The sequence below is a fragment of the Lithobates pipiens genome, unplaced genomic scaffold (assembly GCF_037356315.1).
Source record: "Lithobates pipiens isolate NorthernLeopardFrog02 unplaced genomic scaffold, aLitPip1_a1.2 Scaffold_11, whole genome shotgun sequence".
In the NCBI taxonomy this organism is placed as follows: Eukaryota; Metazoa; Chordata; class Amphibia; order Anura; family Ranidae; genus Lithobates; species Lithobates pipiens.
Window position 1 is genome coordinate 990,037 of NW_027507696.1, and position 27,062 is coordinate 1,017,098.

The following is a 27,062-nucleotide window of genomic DNA, read 5'->3' on the forward strand; positions in this document are numbered from 1 at the left end:
TCGGGATCGACCCCTTGCTCGGATCAGTGATCAGGCGAGTCTCATAGACTCGCCGATCACAGAGCGTGCCGCGCGCGCCCCTCATAATCAGTTACAGCAAACAGGTTTTTACGTTTCCATGTATGTTTGCCGGTTGGATACATACATCTACACAGATGTGCTCTACATGTGAACAAGCTACCAAGAATTGGCCTAGGAAAAAGGATGATCTTTGGTGCAAGCCTGGAGTATCATTGAGACTGAAGAGCTGTTGGGCCTTTGAAAGGCAGCCATCTTGTAGGACAGGGATATGCAATTAGCCGTTTCAAAACTACAAGTCCCATCATGCCTCTGCCTCTGGGTGTCGTGCTTGTAATTGTCAGAGTCTTGCTATGCCTCATGGGAATTGTAGTTCTGCAACAGCTGGAGGTCCACTAATTGCATATCCCTGTTGTAGAGGTACAACTGACAGAGCAGGAGTAGGTGGTGACACTTGTGGAGAATCACGGGAGAGGATATGTACCTCAGGGTCTAATAGAAAATTGTCAAACCACAGTAGAATTAACCTCACACATTGGGGGAATTAAAGTGGAAGTCTATGCAAAAACTAAAATCCCTGCATCTATAGACACCAGGGATCCATCACTAACTCTCTATCCCTGTTAAAAAAAAAAAAAAAAAAGTATACATACCTTTTTGGAAAGCCGATCCGACCCACTCCAAATCGGATCGATTAAAGCGGTAGTAAACCCGCACATTTTTTTTTTTTTTTAAACCTGCAAAGCAAAAGGCATAATGAGCTAGTATGCACCGCATACTAGCTCATTATGAAATACTTACCTTAGAACGAGGCCCCGACATCTGGCCCGATCCACGCCGAGGGAGCCGACATGCTCCCTCTGCGTTTCTTCCGGGTATCGCGGCTCCGGTGCTGTGAGTGGCCGGAGCCGCGATATCGTCACTCCCGCGCATGCGCGCGGGAGATTTCATTCCGGCCGGCCACTGCCGGATTTTCAGGCCGAGAATCCCCTTGCGCGCATGCGCCGCTGCAGTCAGCGGCGCATACCGAGGGGAATATCTCCTAAACCGTACAGGTTTAGGAGATTTTTTTTTACCTACAGGTAAGACTTATTATAGAGAAAAAAGGAAGAGGAAATCTGCGCTACAGTGTATACTTAACGAAAATGTGTGATGCAGCAATTCTAATATATACCCAAAGTGAAATATACATATAAAAACAAAGAAAAAGAAGAGAACTGCGCAATCCCTAATACTTCTATTAGGATGTAAACCACTCTACCTTAAAGAAGTGTATCTTGTGATCTATTATTCTAACACACCAAACTAATGACTGAATAAACCATGAGGCATTACTTATAACTAAATACAGTAAACATATATATTGCCCCTCATAGGTTATGAACCAAAAGGAAAAAATGTACAATTCTAAGTCAGCAATTCAAAAACAAGAAACATATGAAGTAGAATCAAACAGTACTGAAAATGTATGTGATAACATAAAGTCCATTAAAAGTCCAACTGGAGAAACACCCTGTGTGGAAGGGATCTATTCAATCGTAAAACTTTTCAATCAACGTGAAGTAAAACCAGGTGCACCTCCACCAGACAAGTAATAATAGCCCCTTACCAGACGTCCCGGTAGGGAGCGCTTAATCACAAAATGGGTCTGAAGATGGATCAAACTTGAGCCCTCCAAATGGAACACTTTTACGTAGAACAGGTTAGGAGATACGCCAGTCATAAACCATCCAGCAGGGGAAAACGCTGTTTGAAGCGGGACTCAGATGTGTAGCATTGTAGGATCAAGGAAGGTTCACCATAGGGAAAACTTATTATAGGCTTTCCTGTAGGTAAAAGTTAAAAAAATCGAGTATACAACCACTTTAATGCATGCAGCCAGAAGCTGCATTTTAATCGCAGCACGCTGTACAGAATCACACAGCACCAGATGGACCAGCACAGTGCATCTGTACAGTGATATGAAGTGTACATTTGTACATTTCAAATAAAGTTTTTACAAAAAAAAAAAACGAAGTAGGAGCACAGGGGGCATATTTGGACAGCAGCATTGTCAGTCTGGTGGGTGGGAAGTGTGAATATGGACTAGCAGATTTAGATGCACCAACAAATTAAAGCTGAACTCCAGCTAATACTTCATAATCTGTTTTATTGCCTTTTGGGATGAAGATTTTGCATAAATAAAAGCTGATCGTTTCAAAGTGTAACGTTTGTTGAGAAAAAAAAAAAAATATATCCCGTGACCTCCTCTGATGGAATAGAATACTGTTAATAGTACGTTTATTACTAACATCACAATGTATATTTGGGCATATATCTGTTCTGCAGTGGTTACTGGGCTGCTTTCAAACTGATCCGCAGGTGCAGAGCAGTGCCCCTGGGGGTTACCTGCACTGAGCCATAGGCCCCTTTCACGCGGTCTGTCCGACCCAATTGGACCCTCCATTCACCTCTAAGGAGTAGAAGATGTAAATGGATTTGTGTCCGTTTACAAACGCCTACCTCCAATCCGATCCGCAAAAAGAAAAAAAAGTAGAGTGGGCTTAGGTGGCCCTTGCTCTTCAAAAGTTTGGGCACCCCTGATTTAAAGCGTTTTAAATTTAGTGAAAATTGAAGTGCAAGCTTAAAATGCAGCTACAGCTCCACCATCAGGAAGAGTAGGGTCACTGTACAGCATGCCAAACAATAACTGCAAACTGAATACATTTCTGGCAAGAAAAAACTTTGTGCCTCTATAATCATACATAAACTAAGATCTCATGTGTGTAATATATATATTTTATATATTACACACATATACATACATATATACACAGTATCTCACAAAAGTGAGTACACCCCTGCAATTTTTGTGAATATTATATCTTTTCATGTGACAACACTGAAGAAATTACACTTTGCTACAATGTAACGTAGTGGGCGTGCAGCTGCTGCAGCAGTGCTTTGCTGGTGGTTTTAACCCCTTTTCGGCCGATAGCAAGGGGTTAAAATGCCCCGCTAGCGGCCAAATACCTCCGCAAATACAGCGGTAAAGCGGCGCTTTACCACTGACGCCTCCCCAGTGTAAAAGGGGCTTTAGGGGTGTACTGACTTTTGTTGCCAGCGGTTTAGACATTAATGGTTGTGTGTTGAGTTATTTTTAAGGGACTGCGAATTTACACTGAGTGGCCGTTAACACTACCGCGACTTGTCAGGTGACTTAGCCGCCTGACAAGTCGCGCTCCGTTCTGTACTATGGAATCGTTCTAATAGGAGCGACTCAAGCCGTTCCAACTTAGAAAAAGGTTCCTTTACTATTTTTGGGGCGACTTACATTGACTTCTATACAGAAGTCATTTTGCAAGTCGCTGCTGAAGTCGTGTGCAGGTCGCGTCTGTGAGTCGCGCTGCAAGTCGTGTCGCCCCTGTGTGAACCGGCACTTATACAAGCTGCACACTCACTACTTTACATTGTAGCAAAGTGTAATTTCTTCTGTGTTGTCACATGAAAAGATAGAATAAAATATTTACAAAAATGTGAGGGGTGTACTGACTTTTGTGAGATACTGTACATACACATCATTTGACCAGGGGCTGACAGTCCTGCACAGGACTCTGACACGTGAGCGCTGTTCTGTGTGACAGTAAGGATCACCCACCACCAGAGAAAAGAAGACAAAGACTATGTGCATAACATGACTTTGCAAATAAAAGGGAGGGGGCAATTTGTACCTACCCTGTATACCTCCTTTACACAAACTCTTCAGTTCAATACAACAACAGGTACTTTTTTTTTTTTTCTCATTTCTTTTTTTTTTTAAGCTCTATAAACGCACATCTGCTCTCTGCCGACTCCCTGACATTTATAGAAAACCAGTTCAGAGACCATTTCAATCCTCTACTTCATCAGATTTCCTCAATTTAAACCCCATGGAAATTGTACAGAATAAAATTGATGTTTAAAAAAAAGGTGTTAATGCTGATAAAACAAGACTGCCTTGTGAAAGACGGGACCCCCCCAAGTAAAGGCAATGTCTGTACACATATCTTATCTCTCCCTGCAGCATCCTCCATCTGGACCAGACACCTGCAGGATATCATGCCAGCTCCTGAATCCCTGCGAGACACGAGTCCCCCCCTCCCCCTTCTCACCCCAGTGTACATTAATCTCACCATTACTGCCCTATTACAGTCTAATTGTCTGTGGACTCCTGGGGGGGAAACTGAAATTTCAACTTGTGAAAAACATGATCTGAGCAAACAAGATTTAAAGGAGAAGTGCAGGATAAACAGAAATAAGAAAAAACATACGTACTCAACTTTGTGGCTGCAGAATCGATCCAATGCTCCCCCCCTCCCCCCCCGCCACCGGCTTGAAGAGTAATGCCGGTGTCTTGTCAAATAACGTCCTCCATCGGACAGTGTCCGCTGCGTAATGCGCATACACAGTACACAGCAACACAGATTCCGAAAATTGCCGAGGATGAACAGCGCCTGCGCCGTGAGAGTCCAGGTTCTATCCCCACCATCCAAGTGGACATAGAGTTAGAATAAAAAAAAAAAGAGCCGAGCGCAGCAAGGGGCCCGTGAGGGGCCCTCTAAAATTCACAACCCTATGTCCGCTTGGATGGTGGGGCTACCACCTCCACTCACGGCGCAGGCGCCGTTCAGCTTCGGAGATTTTCCGAAGCTTCGTCTGGAGCGGACACTATTTCATGGCCGGACACTATACGGCAGAACACCGGCCATACACGGTTTGAATTTCGAAAAAGAATTTTCTTTCGAAAATCGTATCTAAGAATTCTCGTATGAATTTCACACCATTAGTGGGGGCTGCAGCAACGGCCGATTTTCGTGCGGAAATTAAATTTGAGGAATCGGACATGTTGGAAATTTTTTGAAAAACAAACGATTTTCTAATCAATGATGGGAGAATCGTGCGAGAAATGTAATAAGAAAATAAAATTTACGGAGAGAAAAAAAGATTCCCGGCCAAGAAAATTCTTTTCTGTAGCAACATGAGGTGAAATTGAAGGCTTGGTCGGCCGAATTTCGAAAATCAATGGTGGCGCCATCGGATCAAAAAAAATAAATAAAAATTTCTGATTTTGAAAAGAAAATTTGTTCGAAATTCGACCGTGTATGGCCTGCATAAGAACTAAGCGTTCACATGACTGCTGATTGCTCAGTTCTCAGCCTTCACTGAGCAGAGAGTTGTGATCATCAATTACTCTCTGCTCCTCCAGCGTTGACTGGAGCGCCGGGCTGTGGAGGGAGCGCTAGCAGCTGACTCAAGCTCTCAGCGTTACACTGAGAAGCTGAGCCAGCTACAGGTTAGCAATCTGCGTGGCTCCCAACATTAAAGTCTGGACCAGTTCTGTGATGTCGGCCAATAGAAGGCTTTAGCCCGCTGTTGGTTGAATTTGAGTCACACGAGTGCAGAAATAAGTGCATTTCTGTGAGCCAGAAGATTAGCATGACCAAACAAGCAGTGGCCAAGTCTTCTCCTTTAAAGTGGTTGTAAACCCTTACAACACACTTTGACCTACAGGTAAGCCTAGATTAAGGTTTACCTGTAGGTCCAAGAAATATCTCCTAAACCTACACGGTTTAGGAGATATTTGCCGAAAGACAGGCCCCGCTGTCTATGGCGCATGCTCCGTAGACAGCGGCACGCAGGCGCACTGAGCGCAGCACCGTCAACGGCGAATGTGCCGCTTGTGGCGGCTCCAGTGCACAGGCACGGGAGTGACATCATCGCGGCTTCGTCAAATGACAGCGGCGGAGCAGCTAGACCCACCGAGAAGATGGATGCGCTGGACTACAGGGGACATCGCTGGCTCCTGTGTCAGGTAAGTGACACATAATGGGCTACTATGCAATGCGATGCGATGCATAGTAGACCATTATGCTTTACCTTTGCAGGGAATCAAAGAGGAAGTAACACCCATCAGGGTTTACTTCCTCTTTAAAGTCTGGACCAGATCTGTGATGTCAGCCAACAACAGGCTTTAGCCCGCTGTTGGCTGAATTTGAGTCACAAGAGTGTGAGCCAGAAGATTAGTATGACCAAACAAGCAGTGGCCAAGTCTTCTCCTTTAAAGAACTCTGTTTACCAACAATTTTCCCCTAAACCAACTACAAAACATGACCAAAAATTTCAGAAAAAGAACCATTTCTCACTAGATCAGACTTGTTACTGGATTCCCATGCATTTAAAGTGGTTGTATACTCTTTTTTGTAACTTTTACCTACAGGAAAGCCTATAATAACGCTTACCTGTAGGTAAAAAAAAATATCTCTTAAACCTGTACGGTTTAGGAGATATTCCCCTCGGTATGCGCCGCTGACTGCAGCGGCGCATGCGCACGAGGGGATTCTCGGCCTGAAAATCCGGCAGTGGCCGGCCGGCCGGAATGAAATCTGGAGTGACGATATCGCGGCTCCGGCCACTCACAGCGCCGGAGCCGCGATACCCGGAAGAAACGCAGAGGGAGCATGTCAGCTCCCTCGGCGTGGATCGTGCCAGATGTCGGGGCCTCGTTCTAAGGTAAGTATTTCATAATGAGCTAGTATGCGGTGCATACTAGCTCATTATGCCTTTTGCTTTGCAGGTGTTAAAAAAATAAAATAAAAAATAGCGGGTTTACTACCACTTTAACAGTAAAGTACATGAGGAAGCTGCACAAATATGAGAATGTGTAAGTGACGACTCTTCAGTACATCAATGCTGAGTAGAGATGAAAAAGGTGAAAACAAGTTCCTATAATGTCCTAGAGGCACAGACTCTAGAGCAGGGATATGCAATTAGCGGACCTCCAGCTGTTGCAGAACTACAATTCCCATGAGGCATAGCAAGACTGACAGCCACAAGCATGACACCCAGAGGCATGATGGGACTTTAAGTTTGGCAACAGCTGGAGGTCCGCTAATTGCATATCCCTGTCTAGAGCAAGGGTAGACAACCTAAAAAAGGTGAATATCTACCTGAACAACACAGGAGAAATCAAAGATCACCAGGCACAGTGTCCTCTCCTCACGCTTCATTAAAACCTCTTAATGTCGTACTACCATGTCGGCAATCCTGGGTTTAAATCAGGTGGTGCAGAGGCAATATAATGCCTTCTGACGACCTGTCAACACACACTCCGAAGGCTTTTCAGAGGAGCAGCAGTGCATGCTGCACTTGTGAATGAGCCCTTCCTAGCATTTGGCAGCGGCACCTTCAGGGCTCAAATGTAAAGTTGGGGGTGGCAAAACAGCAGGATATAATAGGTCTATTGCCAAGCACAGCAAACCCGCAGGAAAGCTGCAGGTACACTTCATGTCACCCGCAGCGCATCAGTGTGAAAGCAGCCCTTATACGATTATGCCCAGTGTATTGCTTCAAACTGACCTGAAGAGCTCTTCTTTCCTGCTGCTGGCACCACTCTGAAGACTGCTATCCAGGATAAGAGGTGAAGTGCAGCTGGTATCGCACTGTATGGGACATGAGCCAACAAATACAGAGGACACATCGGCTTATGTGGTTCTCCCTCCCTACTACAGCTCCAATTTTACAAGTAGTCCCTTCTGCATTGTACTCTTGTTTGATGCTCTGGAATGTCAGGTTAGCATGCCCAGACTGCGATCTACCAGTCACCAGACCGCGATCCACTGGCAGATCTCAATCTACAGGCTGCTGACCCCCCGCTCTAGAGGCTACCTGCAATTTAAAGCTAAATTCAGCCTGTAGTTTGGATAGAAAAAGATTGGAAAAAGTAAAATTTTTATAAGGCAATATTTCAGTGCACAATCCTAATGTCATCAGGAAAGGAAGGTAAGGAGAGCAATAAAGCATTGTCCCGCTACAAGAAAATGTGTGTTTGTTTGTGTGGCAGTTGGAGGGATCTTCTAAATCTTCCCATACTGAAAAGAGGTGGGTCAAAATGTTCCTTAACCTCCCTGGCGGGATGATTCGTTCTGGTTTTAGGTGCTGAAAGTGGTACAATTATTTTGCACGGAAATCTGGCTTTTATATTGTAGTCCTGTAATTCTTAGGAATAACTCTCTTAAATCTACTCAAACCAGAGTCTAGCAGACATCCCGGGTATGAAATTTTATAATAAATAATAAAAATTATTCAATGTAATCAAATCCTAAAACACTGAAAAAGGGACACTTTCTGGTTGCTATGGACAATCTCCAAATTCCAGGCAGAAAAAACTGTATTTATAATATGAAAGTGCATGCAGACCACTGCACAGACCACTAGGGACAAAGGGGGGGGGGGGGGGTGTCTTTTTTTTTTATACAGTACTGTAATCTGCGCTGTGCAGACCCATCAAGGGTGCCCATTAGAACCCACCATGGATGCCAATCAGTACCCATTAGAAATGCCCATCTGTGCCCATCAATGAAGCCTGTCAGTGCCTCATGAGTGCCCATCAGTACCACCTATGAGTGCCCATCAGTGACGCATATAAGTGCCTCATCAGTGCCGTCTCATCAGTGCCACCAGAAACGTTCTTATTTACAACTTCTCTGTTCTTCAGACCAGGCGCAATAATGCAATGTAATTTTTCGGTCTTTTCTTTTTATTTGTAGCACAAAAAAAACTAAATTAATTAATTAAATTAGATTAAATACGACCATAAGAAAGATCTATTTGTGGGAAAGAAAAAAATTATTAAAATTTTGTTTGAGTACAATATTGCATGACCGTGCAATTGTCATTCAAGATGCGACAGCGCTGAAACCTGAAAATTGGCCTGGGCAGGAAGGAGTGAAAGTGCCCGGGATTGAAGGGGCTAAAGCAGCACATACATTCATTTTTTTTCATTCAATCAGCAGGTTGAACAAAAAAAACAAAAAAAAAAAAAAAACTTGAATCAAGTGTGTGGATGGGGGGGGGGGGGGGGGGATTTCACTCCCACTGAAAACTCCCCACTGTCAGAATACACTGATCAGCACCGCTGGATATAGCGCCTGGCACTGATCATGCAGAAATGTTCCAAAAAGACTGGCTGTACAGAGGTTGATCAGTACTTTACCTTCGCTTCCTGTCCCATAGCCAAAAAAGAGTAAGTCCCTCCAAAGTGAGGGAATGCCTTGCCCATCCCCTTGTCCCCCCAGGTCACCAGAACGTGTGTGTCTATTGAAATTTTTCCTATTACTTTTCTGGGGACAACCCCAAAAATTCACTTTCAATAATAAAAAGGAGCACGGGTCAAATAGAGAAGGTGAATCTTCCCAATGGGGGCACAGACAGCAATAAAAACCCTAATAGATGTTCTAATACATGTCAACTCTGTCCAAAAAAAAATTCCCTGTGACCCCCAAATACTTGATTTTTGCAACAATTTGAATATATAAACATAAAAGTTACAGCAAGTAATAGACTGAGTAGTCCATCGAGTCTGCCCAACTACTTAAAGACCACATAACCCAGATATACTGCGGCAGGGCGGCTCTATTGCGCAAAGCCATGTACCTGCGCGTCATTTCGTGCAACAGACAGCAGGAGGGGAGCGCAGGCGCATGCGCTGATTGGCCAGAGAGGGAGCCAATCAGCGGGTCTGTGTTCACCCAGTCAGTCTATCCCCCACAGTCAGCAAGCACCCCTAGGAGGTAGAATGCTGCCTATGACCCCAAGATTACCATCCCCACCTTCAAACATGGAGGTAGAAACGTTATGCTTTGGAGGCAGTTTTTCTGCTAAGGGGACAGGACAACTTCACCCCATCCAAGGGATGATTGGACAAGGCCACGTACCCACAAATCTTGGGCGAGAACCTCCCTCCCTCAGCCATGTTATTTAAAATTGGTCGTGGATGGGTTTTCCAGCATGACAATGACCTAAAACACACGGCCAAGGCAACAAACGAGTGACTCAAGAAGAAGCGCATGAAGGTCCTGGAGTGGCCTAGCCGGTCTCCAGACCTTAATCCCATAGAAGATATGTGTAGGGAGCTGAAGGTTCGAGTTTCCAAACGTCAGCCTCAAAATCGTAATCACTTGGAGAGGATCTGCAAAGAGGAGCGGGGAAAAAAAAAATCCCTCCTGAGATATGTGCAAACCTGGTGGCCAACTCCAAGAAACATCTGACCTCTGATCGCCAACAAGTATTAAAGAGGGATTCCACCAAAAAAAAAAAATATTAAAAGCCAGCAGCTATAAATACTACAGCTGCTGACTTTTAATAAATGGACACTCACCTGTCCCGGGTTCCAGCGATGTCGAGGCCGATCGATCGCTCGGCTCTCGGCTGCTGTCGCCACCATTCTAGGTGAGGGATTCAGGAAGTGAAGCGAACTGGCTTCACTTCCCGGTTCCCTACTGCGCATGCGCGAGTCGCGTCGCGCAATAGGAAATCTCCGCGCTGTCACTGGGACCCGTGTGTGTCCCAGCAGACAGCGCGGCAGGGCAGGAAATGGCGTAGACTCCCACTGGAGTCTATGCCCGGAAGTGGGTGAAAATACCTGTCTTTGACAGGTATCTCCACCCCCCTCCCCCCTGAAAGGTGTCAATTGTGACACCGGGGGGGGGGGGGGGGGTTCCGATCAGCGGAGGTTCCACTTTAGGGTGGAATCCCGCTTTAAGTTTTGTTTTGCGAAGGGGTCAAATACTTATTTCACGCATTAAAATGCAAATCCATTTATAACTTTTTTTTAATGGATTTTTTGTTGTTATTCTGTCTCTCGCTGTTAAAATAAACCTATCGTTAAAATTATAGACAGATCATTTCTTTGTCCGTGGGAAAATGTACAAAATCAGCAGGGGATCAAATACTTTTTTCCTGCACTGTACGATGAGCCATAAAATTATACTTTTGTGTTATGAAGCTGTTACTATAGTAAATCCATTAGAACAGCAAGTAACTAAAACACATGAATGTTACTTTCTTTACATACACTAAAGTGAATGTAAGTGTAAAAAAGCATTCCCCTCTGGGTGATCCATGTACATTGCAAGGATTTCAACAAACTTTGCTGCAGATTCCTACCTTTTGTTATTCTTAAGAAATATCAATTTGTGTCCACATGCAAAGTGAATCCAATAGGCGTGATTTCACAATTATCAATCAACTGCTGCACTGGCAGGGCTCTAATGAGGAAAATGTCAGGCTCTGCATCCCTTTAGATGTGATTTACCTATTGGGACTTTTGTAGCAAGTGATGCCAAAAATCTGCCTCTCAGTGCAGACTCCTGGGAAAATCAATAAGCCAATCACACAAGTAATTACATTTCTAGGGGGGGGGGGGGGTTCTATGGACCATCTGTGTACACAATGGCTGCAGGTTGCCATATAGCATTTTACAGAAAATGACAGTGCTACAAAATTGAAAAGGAAAGGTTCTTTTAATAACATTAAAATTACAATGTGATTTGTATCGCAATTATAGTATATGCTATTTTTTTTTTCTTCTTTTGCCACTTTCCCATGAAGGTGGAGTTACCCTTTAAGATATTTGGCGGTCTCCCCCCCTCCAACATATTTTACAGACAAGCTGTGAAATGTGATCATTAGGAATCCTCTGTAAACTTCCTGCAAGGATTCCATGCACTTCCCACAGTTAGGACAGCTGTGAGACCACATCCATAATACCGCTCATTTAGACAGATGGAATCACAGGAGTCTCAATATCTCCTTCAGCGTCTTTACTCTTCAGACCAGGCGCAATAATGCAATGTAATCAATACCAAGAGGGAAGTCCCCGCACTGCAGGATCTGCGATGTTAACCACACAATAATCACTAATACATTACAATGGGAATAATAGCGTGCTTATCTGTGCATCTAGGGGCAACAAACCCATTTATCTGCATTTTGTTACCAATTTAAAATTATACAAAAAGAGAAAGCGGGGCTATAGCTCGCTGCACATTGATGACTTGGCGAGAATAGGCTTTTTCAGTAAAGCAGTTAAAATTAGCCTGGTAAACATGTGAAACGTGCTGGCCAAAAATGCTAAATACTGGCTATTCTTATATTTAAATTTTTACCTGACTAAAATCAATAAAAACTTTATATTTCTAGAGCTGGACATAAAAACCATTTTATAAAATGATGGTATAAACAAAGCATTAGCTATTAACATCAAAAAACAGACAAATATCTCAAGTACAACCAAACCCATCTCCACCGCGGCGGAACACTCCGGGTCCCAACAACATTACTATTTTAGCTAAGGAGTTAAGGCAGTGTTTCTCAACTCCAAGTCCTCAAGGCGCCCTAAACAGCTCATGTTTTCAGGATTTCCCTCAGGTGAAACGGCTGTGATAATTACTAAGGCAGTGAAACTGGTCAAATCACCTGTGCAAAATAATGGTAAGCCTGAAAACCTGACCTGTTGGGGCGCCTTGAGGACTGGAGTTGAGAAACACTGAGTTAAGGGAAGAGGTGGCACACTGTAAAGGCCATAAAAAAGGTTTGGCCTGCCCTACTTTGGGGAGGGGGGGGGGGGGAGTAACAACAAAGACCAGAAAAGATCATCCCTGGACCATTTAATCACTTCCCACTAGGCCAATGCACATATACGGCCGGGTGGAAGCCGTCTACTTCTGATAGGACGTTCAGGAACGTCCTTCAGAAGGAGCGGGATCGTGCGCGTGCACGTGTGTGCCCGCTCAGCGGCGCTATCCCAATGCACTCGTGTCACCCAGACACGGCGCATCTCAGATCGGCAGGAGGGCTCTGTGATTGGCCCTCCTGATCACATGACGGCCATGTCCAATCACGGCCGTCATGTGATGTAAACAAACAGCCGGTTTCTAGGCAATCGGCTCCTCCTCTCCTCACACAGAAGTCATCGCTGAGGAGAGGAGAGCAGAACTCTGCAGCCGGCTGATGATCAGTGAGTATGGGCTGTTTTTTACAGCTTTTTACTCACTGATCACCAGTCTAGTGTAAACACACAACACACCACACAGTATAAACACAGTCCCCACATATGTCCCCAAAACACACGTCCCCAAATAATAAAAACACATGTCCCTAATAATAAAAACATGTCCCCCACTTATGTCCCACTAAAATCACATGTCCCAATGATTATCTGCACACATATGTACGTGATCACCTGCACACATATGTACGTGATCATTTGCGTACATATGTCCGTGATCACACAAACCAATTATTATACACTTAACGGAATTTTTTTTTTACCAAAAACATGTAGCAGAATACATTTTGGCTTAAATTTATGACAAAATTTGATTTTATTGGATTTCTTTTAAAATAGGAAAAAGAAAATATTGTTTTTTTTCCAAATTTCCGCTTTTTTTGCGCTTGTATCGCAAAAAAAAAAAAACGGAGTCGTGAATAAATACCACCAAAATAAAGCTCTATTTGTGCGAACAAAATGATAAAAATTTCATTTGGGTACAGTGTAGCACGACCGCGCAATTGTCATTGAAAGCGCGAGAGCGATGAAAGCTGAAAATTGGGCTGGGAAGGAAGGGGGCGAAAGTGCCCGGTATTGTAGTGGTTAAATAACAAAAGGTTGTTAAACCTTTCAATCTTCACCTGTACTTCTTTAGTTAATTTTGTACGGAAAAAAGAAACAAATCCTCTAGGAAGCTGTGTGTTAAATTATGTTTCATTTCACAAACTTTAAAAATACAAATTGTGGTATGTGCAAATATTTGTCACCCAATTCAATATTTATTAATACCTACAGATCATAATGTAAATGCCTTTTGTATCTACCAGTCCTAATACTTGTTTGTAGGACTTTTTGTCCATTCTTCCTTACACATCACTTCTAATTCTGTTTTCTGTGCCGCTGTTTGCCACACAACCCCAAAGCCTAATCAGCCCCAGTATTTTTTTGTTCAGCCGGCTCTTTCTTGAATGCGTTTCGATCCGCTGTAACGCTTTCAGAAGCGGCGGGAAGGTATACCCTCGCCCCCCCCCCCCTCTTCCGCCGATGTCTCTATGGCTTTTACCATTTCCACCGGCTCGCCCGAGAAATGATCCGGCTGGCTGGTCACAGAGATAAAAGACGAAATCATCTGATCAGCTCTATGGCCCTGGAGGACCAGAGCGACGTCACTTCTAGTCCAGGGTGTAAGTAAACTATTTTTTATTTTTTTAATCAAAGATCACTTTTTTTTTTTATTTTTTTTTTTTAGAGGACCAGTCATCCTTATTTCTTATTAATAGGAATAAAAGCGATCAAAAAATAAAAATATTTTTTTTTTACATTTAAAGTGTCCCCATCCCTCCGCGAGAAGTGAACGCATACGCAAGTTGTGCACGCATATGTAAACGGTGTTCGCACCACACGCGAGGTATCACCGCAAACATTAGCGCAAGAGTAATTATAGCATGAAACCTCCTCTAACTGAGCAGGTAACCTGTGAAGGCGTTTAAAGCATTGCCTATGGAGATTAAAGCGTGACATATTAAGTATCTATTTACCCAGCATGAATTTAAGAAATTAAGTGAATAAATGAATGCGCGACCAGATGTGTAAGATATTAAAAAAAAGATATAAAAAAACAAAAATAAATAAATGTGAAAGAACATATCAAGAGAAGAAAACAAAAATAATGGTTAAAGCTGCCAGTCCCTGTAGTGTCACCACATACGTCAGTATAATAGTAAATAAAACGGAGCTGCACTAAATCTAAAATGTAATTCTTAAATAAAGCAAATGTCAATGTGTATAAGAAAGCACATAATATATAACAGACATATATAATCAATTCATAAAATCCAGTGGTATCTTCCAAATGTCCACCGTACAGGTAAATAATAACGGAAACGTATGCATATAAAGATAAATGTGGTAAATATTAAGTGCAAACAGTGAAGACAAAAATTGAGAAACAGAAATTAAAATAAAATGTAACAAAATAAGTGAACGTCACTTCAAAAATTTCCACAATGAGTGGTGAAGCCAGAGTCCAATGTATGGACAATGGAGGCCACAATAGAGATACAGTTCTTAGTGCGGTGCCGGGGTGTGGTCCAGTGATATTCAAACAATAGTGCAATCAGGTTCTTAGTCAATATTCAATATCGTGTATTCCTTCTCCAGGTCACTGACAAATTCACAGATTTTTATTAACATTTTTGTGTTCACTGTTTGCACTTAAAGCGGTTTTGTACAGAAAATTGCAAGTTCATCTTATTCAAATGGCTTTGGAACATAGATGCAGTTATGACCATTGAAATAAAATAATATGCAGTATTTACCTTTTATTTTTAATGTTTATGCCGACTTCCGGGCTCTCCTCCCGTGGGAGTAGGCGTGTTTATCGGCTTCGCAATGGTCCCTGGGAACTTTTTTAGCTATTTCCCAGGAATCAGTGGGGGACACAGGAGGACACCGGTCACGTGACAAGGGCATGTCCGAAATTGCCATTTTGAAAGTGGGCAGGCAGCTCTATCTGCCATTACCACTATAGCACACGAGGCAAGAGGAAGGAAAACAAAGAGGACACTCAATGAGCATGTGCGAGATGGAGCGGTGGATGCTGGGAGCTCAGCGTCATCGCATCCAGGAAGTAAATGCCTGTGGGCTTCAAACGCCCACAGTGAAAATGGAAACCGCCAGACTGCTTTTTTAAAAAGTTTTCCTTAGCAATGAAATCGTCACGCCGGGGGTTAAAAAGACGCCGATCGTGACTGCAAAGACACCGTAGGAATCGCCCAACAGTGACACAGGTAAAAAAAAAAAAAAAAAAAACGGCAGCGGAATCCCGTTTTAATATTTACCACATCTATCTTTAGAACCAGTTCACAGAGGCAGCACAACTTGCAGCGCGACTGCCTCAGGCGACCTGCACACGACTTCAGCGGCGGCTTGCAAAATGACTTCTGTATAGATGTCAATGCAAGTCACCTGAAGTTGCCCCAAAAGTAGTACAGGAACCTTTTTCTAAGTCGGAGCGACTTGAGTCGCTCCTATTAGAACGGTTCCATAGTACAGAACAGAGCGCGACTTGTCAGGCGGCTAAGTCGCCCCTGTGCGAATAAGCTCTTATGCGCATACTTTATGCGTTTCGTTTATCATTATTTATCTATGTGGTGGACATTTGGAAGATACTCACCGTTTGATTTTATGTCTGTTATTTTATATTACAGTATGCGCTTTGTTACACACATTTTCTTTATTTAGAAATTACATTTAGCATCGCTATCTTCTTTCATATTATATAAAAAAAAAATGGGATATATATTGCTTTTTTTTCTCTTTTAATTCATTAAAAATTTTATTTTATATATAATTTTTAATGAATTAAAAGAGAAAAGAAAACGCAATATATATCCCATTTTTTTTATATAATATGAAAGAAGATGCTAAATGTAATTTCTAAATAAAGAAAATGTGTGTAAATCAGTATTTTTTTTTTGCTTTTTACTTATAACTCCCAAAATATATATATATATATATATATATATATATATATATATATATATATTTGGGAGTTATAAGTAAAAAAAAAAAAAATACTGATTTACACTTGTAAACAAAAAGTGCCAAAAAGGCCTGGTCTTCAAGTGATTATACTGTTGCATGTTCCCAGTCACATAGCAGAACTTTAAAAAAATAAAATGCTACTGACATTTTAAATGATTTCTTCTGAAATCTTCAAGACAGAAAAATCTTGCTTAAAACTTTTTTTTTTTTTTTCCCCCATCAGTCTTCCAAAACATGAAGTACACCCTAATGCCGGCCATACACGGTTCGAATTTCAAAAGAATTTTCTTTCGAAAATCGTATCTAAGAATTTTCGTATGAATTTCGCACCGTTGGTGAGACTGTAGTAACAGCCAATTTTCATGTGGAAATCAAATTTGAGAAATGGGACATGTTGGAAATTTTTTGAAAAACGAACGATGTTCTAATCAAAGATGCGGCTTAGCAGGACTTTTTTTCACCGTCCTGCTAGCGCAGCGCTCCAGTGTGAAAGCCCCTCGGGCTCTCACACTGGAGTGAAAGGGGCCGGTTTTTTCAGGAGCTATTTTGAGGTGTTGTAGCGCCTGAAAACCGCCCCAGTGTGAAAGGGGCCTTACTAAAATGCAGCACACTGTACACACATTACACAGTTAGGCACACTTTTAACCCCTTGATCACCCTAGATGTTAACCCCTTCCCAGTGTCATTAAGTAGTGACAATGTGTAGTATTATCACTGATCAGTATATTAATGTCAGTGGCAGTTAGTCAATTCCTCCCAGCATCCATTGTGCGTCAGACACCATTTGTGTCCAATTACCCGCCGCAGTATCGCAGTCCCGTTGTAAGTGGATGATCGCCGCCATTAGTAGTTAAAAAAAAAATTCCAATATATATACACACACACCATAATTTTCTGTTATTGCTCTGCTCTGTCTGTACTACGATTCCTATAGAGCCGACTCCATGCGAGACGTGTCGTTCAGGGCAAGCAGGAAAGGGTAACTGTTCACATACACAATGGGTGGCATGGAAGAGGAACATAGCCACCTTACAACAGGAAGTCTAAGAATAGCAGAAAGAAGTTTATATTTGAGAGACAGAAGGTACATTGTATTTATAACATATTGCATTTATTTAGTAAAAAAATGCAAGTTTCGTGTCACTTTAAAGTCGCTCAATCGGTCCAGGTTCGGTAAAGATGCTAATCATATAGTCGGTATCCACCCAGAAGCCTGGACCACCACCTGGTTCAGCCTTTTAGCAATACACTGAGAGCTTGAGCCAGCATTTCTCCCCGAGTGCCCCCATAGCAAGCCGCTTGCTATGGGGAAACTTGTGTGGACTTGATCCTAAGCCTTGCTGTGTGTGCCTATGGGCATGCACAGTGAGGCTCGGCCCCATCCGCTATCGTTGATTGACAGCAGCAGGAGCCAAAAGCCCCTGTGAGGAGAGAGAAAGAGCAGCACTCAGGTAAGTATTTGGGGGGCTTGGGGGTGAGCTGACATAGGTGTTTTTTTTTTTTTTACTTTAATGCAGAGAACCACTTTAATTAAGCTCTACAATAGTCATTAGGTGACAACTACTATAGGCTATTAAGGCCTTTTATGATAATTAGGGTCAAGGACCTTGTAAACACTGCGCTTGTTACTGAAGAGGTAAAAGGGTGTCTAAAGCCTCCTACAGATAAATCGGATTTTCGGCAGGGAATTGTGTGATGACAAACTGTTGGCCTAAAATCTGACCGTTGGTACGTTCCATCAGACAATTGTTGGCCAACTTTCCGCCAACAAATGTTGGATGGCAGGCTAGTAAATGTTCAGAGGACAATGGTCTGCTGTCAGATTTTCCCATCGTGACTTCACAAGTCCGTCACACAAAAGTACAAACGCGCATGCTCGGAATCGATGCTCACCAAGCACGACATAAGCAGAAGGTGCCCAAAGGGTGGCGCTCAAGAGCTAAAAAATAAAAACACACACATACGCATAGTACGTCACTACGTTCATGTATGTTTGTTGGCCGACAATTGTGTATCGTTTGTATGCAAGACAAGTTCACGACACGCGCCCTTCCTACAAAAGTCTGATGCTTTGTCTGCGGAAAATCAGATTGTGTATACGAGGCTTAAAGCGGTAGTAAACCCGCACATTTTTTTTTTTTTTTTTTAAACCTGCAAAGCAAAAGGCATAATGAGCTAGTATGCACCGCATACTAGCTCATTATGAAATACTTACCTTAGAACGAGGCCCCGACATCTGGCCCGATCCACGCCGAGGGAGCTGACATGCTCCCTCGGCGTTTCTTCCGGGTATCGCGGCTCCGGCGCTGTGAGTGGCCGGAGCCGCGATATCGTCACTCCCGCGCATGCGCGCAGGAGATTTCAGTCCGGCCGTTCGGCTGCTGCCGGATTTTGACGGCGAGAAACCCCTTGTGCACATGCGCCGCTGCAGTCAGCGGCGCATACCGAGGGGAATATCTCCTAAACCGTACAGGTTTAGGAGATTTTTTTTTTACCTACAGGTAAACCTTATTATAGGCTTTCCTGTAGGTAAAAGTTAAAAATGTGGGTATACAACCACTTTAAAGGGGGAGTAAACCCAGTTTCAAAAAACGCTTACATTCCCGGCAAATGCCGGAAATTCTAACTGTCCCATTGGTTGTGCTCTCAACCAAACTTCCAAACCACCCAATGTCTGGTTTCATAACTGATCACATGTGCAGCATTACGGCAGTTGAAGAATCATTAGAGGCCAAGATGGCAGCTTCATTGACTGAAAACGATAGAAGGGTTTACTTCCACTTTAAGGCTTCATGTACACGGAATGTTTTTATAACCTATCCTGAATGATTTAACTTGACAGATAGTAACCGGCGTTTAAAACGTCCGTTTAGCCGCGTTTGCGTTTAGAAGCGTTTTTTTTTTCAAATAGCCACAAATGTAAACGAAATGTGACTAAACGCGAGTTACCGCATTTACAAGCTTTTACAGGCATTTGGCGTTTCAAATGCCTATGAATGCCCTGAACATATATTTTTGCATTCCAAAAAAAAAAATGCTTCTAAAACTCAACTGCCTAGAAATGACTATAAACGACCCTGCGTACATGTACTGATAGGATAACAGAGGAGAGTTCAGGGGCAGCAAAAAAAAAAAACCGCCCAACTGCTTCTACACGTCTGTTTACCAGCAATGTACATGAGGCCTTAAGGCCCCTTTCACACGGGGCGGATCAGTAATGATCCGCCCCGTGATGATCCGCTTACTCAGTGGGGATCGCTCCGTTGTCCCCGCTGAGCCGGCGGCGGACAGGGCGGTCTCCGCACACTGTGCAGGGACCGCCCTGTCAGATCTCCGCTCCCCTCTATGGGCGATCGGATGAGCACAGATCCGTCTGTCCGTGTTCATCCGATCCGCTCTGCAGACGGATAGAAAAATAGGATTTTCCTCCGTCTGCAGAATTGGACAGTAGCGGAGGCGGACAATAGCGAGTGTCTGTGGATGTTCATCCGCAGACACCCGCTATCCCATAGGGATGCATGTATGTCCGTATTTCATCCGCAAACGGATGAAATACGGACATACGGTCCGCATGTGTGAAAGGGGCCTAACATTTACATTACACAATTACTATTTTTTTTTTAGTTGCTAGGTTTTAAAAACCTGTGAAACTGAAAACTCAACTGTGAAAATTTGTCTTTAATAAACACAATTTCCGGCAGTAGTTTATTACTTTGCAACGCATTACTAAGTATGTATTCTGGACAAGAGCGCACAAACTTTAGCGTGCAGCTTGGCTTTCATGCACATTGCCAAGAGATCCCAAAACATAAGTTCTATGTTCCACAAACCAAACTGTACTACTAGCAATCTTCACGTATTGTAAAGTATATAACTGTACACAAACCCTTAAAAAAAAAAGCAACTATATTTTCATAAACTGCACGGATGTGTCAATCTTCATGGGAATATACATCACTTAAAGAGGAAGTAAACTCTCCCACTCTGATGCTTCTCTTCATTTAGTCCATTATAATAAGTCATTATCAGACTATAGCCACTGTAATCAGCCCAAATCACATATTACTTACTGCTTAAAGAAACTTTAAAAAACTTGTTTCCAGGGGTTAGGCAGTGCCATCTTAAGTATTGTTTTTTGAGTCCACAGTGGAGTGTATTTCCGCCCTTACATTGAGCACTTCCTGTACTGTTAACCAAGCCTCCTTCTCAATCCAATGTTTCTATGGCAACCCTGCTTCCCTTTCATAGCTGACTTGTTTTATTTCATAGTATTTACTTGTGCCGATTGTCTAATGTTTCCCTCGGTCAGTCTTATCAGCTTCAGCTGATAAGACTGCAGTAATGGCCAAGTTTACACTGCATGTCATGTCACATGGTGTGTAGGAGGAAGCTCTGAGTGATTAGCAGAGTTCAGTGTTGTGCTGTAGGAAGTCCTGATAACAGATAGATAAGACAGAGAGTGTGCCGTAAATCAGGGGAGATCTGGGCAAATTTTTGAATTCATTCTACAGAACAAAAAAGATTACAATACTAAGCAAGTAAGGAGATATCTACAAGCCGTGTTCATTAGGGTTATTTTATGCCGATTTACAAAGTTGTGGGGGGAGGGTTTACAACCACTTTAAAACTGACTTTTCATATTTTTGTTAGCCAAACGCTGTCTGGCTTTGGCCGCCTAAAGTGGACACAAGCCTATCTGGCCTAATGAAGGATCTCCTGAAAGCCTGTGTACTTCAAGATGAACACAGGCACCGCACCACCAGGCAAGTTACATGTGTTTTTTTTTTCCCCCAGCAGGTTAGTGCTGTTGTTGTCGCACACAACCTTGCCTGGCAGAAGATGGCATAGGGTTAGGCAGGGCTTGACAAATTTGTTTGGAATCTAGGAGCCAGCTTAAAAAGTTAGGAGCCAGGTCGGTAACGGCGATCCGGACCTGTCCCTGGCCTGACATGGAGACGAGTGAGGGAAAGATAGCGCCGCAGCCCCCCCCCCCCTTTTTTTTCCTCAATTAAAATAATTTTTTTTTTTTAGTTTTTACAAAAAAAAAAAAAATATATATATATATATATATATATATATATATAATTAAATTAATAATATATATAATATAATGAGAAGCCCTTTACCAGCCACCACACTCACCGTGTCACACTTCCTTCTCTTCACTTTGGGAAGGAAATGGGCGGGCAGTGAAAAACAGGCAGGGGAGCTTCACTCCATTAGGAATTAGCATTATTGGAATAGGGTGTAATATCTACATCCACCACAAGATGGCGCCAGACTACCGAAAGATTTTAGAAGGCCGCAAAGCCGCGGCCTCAATTACTGGCCGGCGCGGCCCGATGCAATTGCGCGGCGGAGTTCGGGGTCCAAATGGAGATGGGATACCCCAGCAGCGTTGCCCCAGTCGCCAGGACACGAATTCTAGGCGCAAATGCGACCAGGCGCCCGGGGTTTGTCGAGCCCTGGGGTTAGGCCTCTCAGCCAGGAGAGCTGCCAATAGCGCTGGCCCAGAACGGTTCCTGTCCCCCAGGCATACAATCTCCAACACAGCATGGCAATGATTAGCCCGAGATGTTGCATATGCTCTAGGTCAGTGATGGCGAACCTTGGCACTCCAGATGTTTTGGAACTACATTTCCCATGATGCTCTGGTACCTTGCATTGTAGTGGAGCATCATGGGCAATGTAGTTCCAAAACATCTGGGGTGCCAAGGTTCGCCATCACTGCTCTAGGTGCTTGTTGGGTGGGTATGGGTGCTGCTACTTTCAAGTAGTCAGAGGATGAGGCGCATGAGGTAGAGGAGGCGGGCGTAAAGGTGATCAAGCCATCAACCGATCCAGCAGTGTGCCCGCCAGAGTCGCCATGCATTCTTTGCAGCCGCCAGGCAATTGACTCAGTGAGTTGTGAAGGATCTGTAGCATCCCGACTGGAAAAACTGGAAAAAATCTGCACTGCAATGCAGGTGTACGTGTATGGCAGGATTGGGCAAAAAGGACAAGTGGGGAATCCACATGAGAAATAGAAGCAAACAGCTGCCACACTTTGGCACAGGCTTAAAAACATGCAACCATTTATCAGAAGTTGGCACTATTTGAATCTGTAGACATTTCAAGCATTCCATTCAGCTTAGTACATACAATGCTAGGCTTTTCTCCTATAACAGGGATATGCAATTAACGGACCCCCAGCTGCTGCAGAACTACAAGTCCCATGAGGCACAGCGAGATTCTAACAGCCACAAGCATGACACCCAGAGGCAGAGGCATGATGCTACATGGTACCCCTACTCATTCACCAAAAAAAAAAAAAAAAAGGTCCCCCAGTTTAGATCAATCACGACGCCCGCTGCCACCGCCAACTGGTCATGACAAAGCCTCCTGCAGTCTGACAGCTCTTAACCACTTGACATCCGTGCTATAGCCGAATGACGGCCACAGTGCGGATCTCCTGTGCACACTCCCTGCGCGCACCGTGATCACCGATCCGAGCAAGGGGCAGGTCCCGGCTCCTTACCATGTGATGAGCTGTCAGCCAATGACAGCTGATCACATGATCAAAACAAAAGCTCAGTGGATCGTTTTTTTTTCCTCACGCTGACAGCAGAGGAAGAAAAAAAGCCCATCACTGGCTCATCGTAAAGGGACATCGGTCCCGAAGAGGAAGAGGCAATTAAGCCTCATTTATGCCATCTGACAGTGCCCACAAGTGCCACCTATCAATGCCCACCAGTGGTGCCCATCACTGCCACCTCATCAGCGTACATCAATGACGGACAAAAATTACCCATTTTAAAGTTTTATAACAAAAAAAAAATATATATATATATATATATATATATATATATATATATATATATATATATAAATAACTAAAAAAATGTGTTGTTTTTGTTTTGTTTTTTATTAAAAAATTTAAAAACGCACAGGTGATCAAATACCACCAAAAGAAAGCTCTATTTGTAAGAAAAAAAAAATGATAAAAATGTAATTTGGGTAAAGTGTTGTATGAACGCGCAATTGTCATTGAAAGTGCATCAGCGCTGAAAGCTGAAAATTGGTCTGGATAGGAGGGGGGGTCTAAGTGCTCTGTAAGCAAGTGGTTAAATAACTAAAGGGTAGGGCCACCGGTGATGTCGACATGTGGCACCATCCCCTTATGATATCACCAACTGAGCATGCGGGGGGAACCCCTTAGTTATTTAAGAGCTTTAAGATGGTAAAAAAAAAAAAAAAAAAAGAAAAAGAAATTCTAGGTCGGTGGTGCAGCAGACGTCGTGATGGACGATGGAACTACCCCGGGGGACATATATATTTTTTTATAATAAAGGGGCCGGGATGTGGGGACCTCGTTGTTAAAAGGGGGAAGAGGCCCTTGTTCCTACCAACATGGGGACAAGGTGCTTTGAGGGCATGTGGCCTAGTATGGTTCAGGGAGGGAAGGGGCGCTCACATATTTTCTCTCTCCCCCCCACCCCCCCCTTTCCTAACCTACCAGGCTGCATGCTTGGATAAGGGTCTAGTATGGATGGGGGGGCTCGTGCCGTTTTTTTTTTTTTTTTCAATTTATTTTTCATTTCTGGCATTCTTTTGTTTACATTCAGCTGTCAGCGGGGAAACAAGCTGACAGCTGATGAATCAGAGTTCCACCCAAAAGTGGAACTTCCGCTTATCTGATTTCTCCCCCCCCCCCCGGGTGCCACATTTTGCAACTTTCAGGGGGAGGGGGGGAGAAGGAAGAGGTCACGTCACACGTGGGGGGGGGGAAAAGGAAGAGGTCACGTCACACGTGGGGAGGGGGGGGGGGGGGGGGGGAAGAGGTCTCGTCACACGTGGGGAGGGGGGGGGGGGGAAGAGGTCTCGTCACACGTGGGGAGGGTGGGGGGAGGAAGAGGTCTCGTCACACGTGGGGAGGGGGGGGGGGGAAGAGGTCTCGTCACACGTGGGGAGGGGGGGGGGAAGAGGTCTCGTCACACGTGGGGAGGGGGGGGGGAGGAAGAGGTCACGTCACACGTGGGGAGGGTGGGGGGAGGAAGAGGTCACGTCACACGTGGGGAGGGTGGGGGGAGGAAGAGGTCACGTCACACGTGGGGAGGGTGGGGGGAGGAAGAGGTCACGTCACACGTGGGGAGGGTGGGGGGGAGGAAGAGGTCACGTCACACGTGGGGAGGGTGGGGGGGAGGAAGAGGTCACGTCACACGTGGGGAGGGTGGGGGGGAGGAAGAGGTCACGTCACACGTGGGGAGGGTGGGGGGGGAGGAAGAGGTCACGTCACACGTGGGGAGGGTGGGGGGGGAGGAGAGGTCACGTCACACGTGGGGAGGGTGGGGGGAGGAAGAGGTCACGTCACACGTGGGGGGGAGGAAGAGGTCACGTCACACGTGGGGAGGAGGAAGAGGTCACGTCACACGTGGGGAGGAGGAAGAGGTCACGTCACACGTGGGGAGGAGGAAGAGGTCACGTCACACGTGGAGGAGGAAGAGGTCACGTCACACGTGGGGAGGAGGAAGAGGTCACGTCACACGTGGGGAGGAGGAAGAGGTCACGTCACACGTGGGGAGGAGGAAGAGGTCACGTCACACGTGGGGAGGAGGAAGAGGTCACGTCACACGTGGGGAGGAGGAAGAGGTCACGTCACACGTGGGGAGGAGGAAGAGGTCACGTCACACGTGGGGAGGAGGAAGAGGTCACGTCACACGTGGGGAGGAGGAAGAGGTCACGTCACACGTGGGGAGGAGGAAGAGGTCACGTCACACGTGGGGAGGAGGAAGAGGTCACGTCACACGTGGGGAGGGGGGAGGAAGAGGTCACGTCACACGTGGGGAGGGTGGGGGGAGGAAGAGGTCACGTCACACGTGGGGAGGGTGGGGGGGAAGGAAGAGGTCACGTCACACGTGGGGAGGGAGGGGGGGAAGGAAGAGGTCACGTCACACGTGGGAGGGAGGGGGGGAAGGAAGAGGTCACGTCACACGTGGGGAGGGGGGACCTGTTTTTTTACAGGTACCCTAGCCTCACTTCTGGGGAGACCAGGCTGCAGCAAATTACATACCCTTCCTCCTCCCGGGCCAGTGAGAGCGCAGTGTGCTTCGCGCATGCGCAGGGGGGACCCAGCCGTCAAGCCGAAAGGCTACACTGCTGGGTTCCCTTACCCACAATGACGGCAGCAGCACCCGACCAGCTGATAAAAACATCAGCTGCAATGCCGACATCGCTGCACTCCAGGACAGGTAAGTGTCCCCAGTGTTAAAAGTCAACAGCTACAGTACGTGTAGCTGCTGACTTTTCATTTTTAAAGGGGTGGGCGAACTCCTGTCTGGATTCCCGGCTCGCTGCTTAAATCAGTAGCAAACTGCATAAAAAATAAATCGGGTCTGGGGCAGTTTAAGTCAATGTGCTAGAATGCATTGCACACTAGCACATTATGACAGACTTACCTGAAAACCAAGCCCTCCAGTGATGTGCGGTCACAATGGTGCACACTAATTTAGCGCACAAGCAGTGGCATGCTGCAAACAAATGACGAGCAAAAAACAAAAGCAGTGCACCAGCAAAAAATACAAAAAAGACTTCCCAAAAAGCATAAGCCCCGATTTGGAGAAGGGTAGGCAACCTATAGCTGTAGAATTCTATACTTAATTTTTGTTGCGGTCTGCCCTGCCCTTCCCCTTGCAACCTAAGACAGACCCTATGGTTATAGGCCGCCCCCCGTGGTTATGCCTCCGCTACCCTGACTATAATGAATTGAATATTTTAAAATACAACTGCTCGGGGGGGGGTGAGAGGGGCATGTAAATTAAAGGATACGTTCACTTTTATAAACCAAATAATAAATGCACTTTTTTTGTAGGTAAAAAAATATGCATTTTTTTTTGTTAGGGACCTGCAGAGCATTGCACCCACTATCAGCACACCGTCGCTGTAATGCCAGACTGTCTGTCTGCCCGCACCTCAATGAACTACCCAGAGTGATGCACAGCGCCCTGGAAGATCATCGAGAACTAAAAGCCGACAGCTGCAAAGGTGAAGCTGCTTGTAGTTTTCACATTCACAGAATACGGTGGGGGAATGACGGGGGAATGACGGGGGAATGACGTGGCCGGGCGGACGGGGAGGTTTCTTGTTTTAGTTTGTGACGTTGATTTGACATGTTACAAAAGGTGAAATTCTCCTTTAAAGCATTGAAGGGTCGGATGTTTTATCCCTTGATGGGGTATAGCTCTGAGTTTTCAATCAGGGTCAGGACACACGGGTAGAAAAAGGGAAGGGGTCAGGGGTCACACGAGGAGAGCGCAGGTCACGTAACATAGGGAGGGCAGGGGGGGAGACAGGACATGTCACACGGGGGGAGGGGAGAAGGAAGAGGTCACGTCGCACGTGGGGGGGGGGGGGGGGGAGAGAAGGAAGAGGTCACGTCGCACGTGGGGGGGGGGGGAGAGAAGGAAGAGGTCACGTCGCACGTGGGGGGGGGGGGGGGGAGAGAAGGAAGAGGTCACGTCGCACGTGGGGGGGGGGGAGAGAAGGAAGAGGTCACGTGCACGGGTGGGGGGGGGAGAGAAGGAAGAGGTCACGTCGCACGTGGGGGGGGGGGGGGGGAGAGAAGGAAGAGGTCACGTCGCACGTGGGGGGGGGGGGGGGAGAGAAGGAAGAGGTC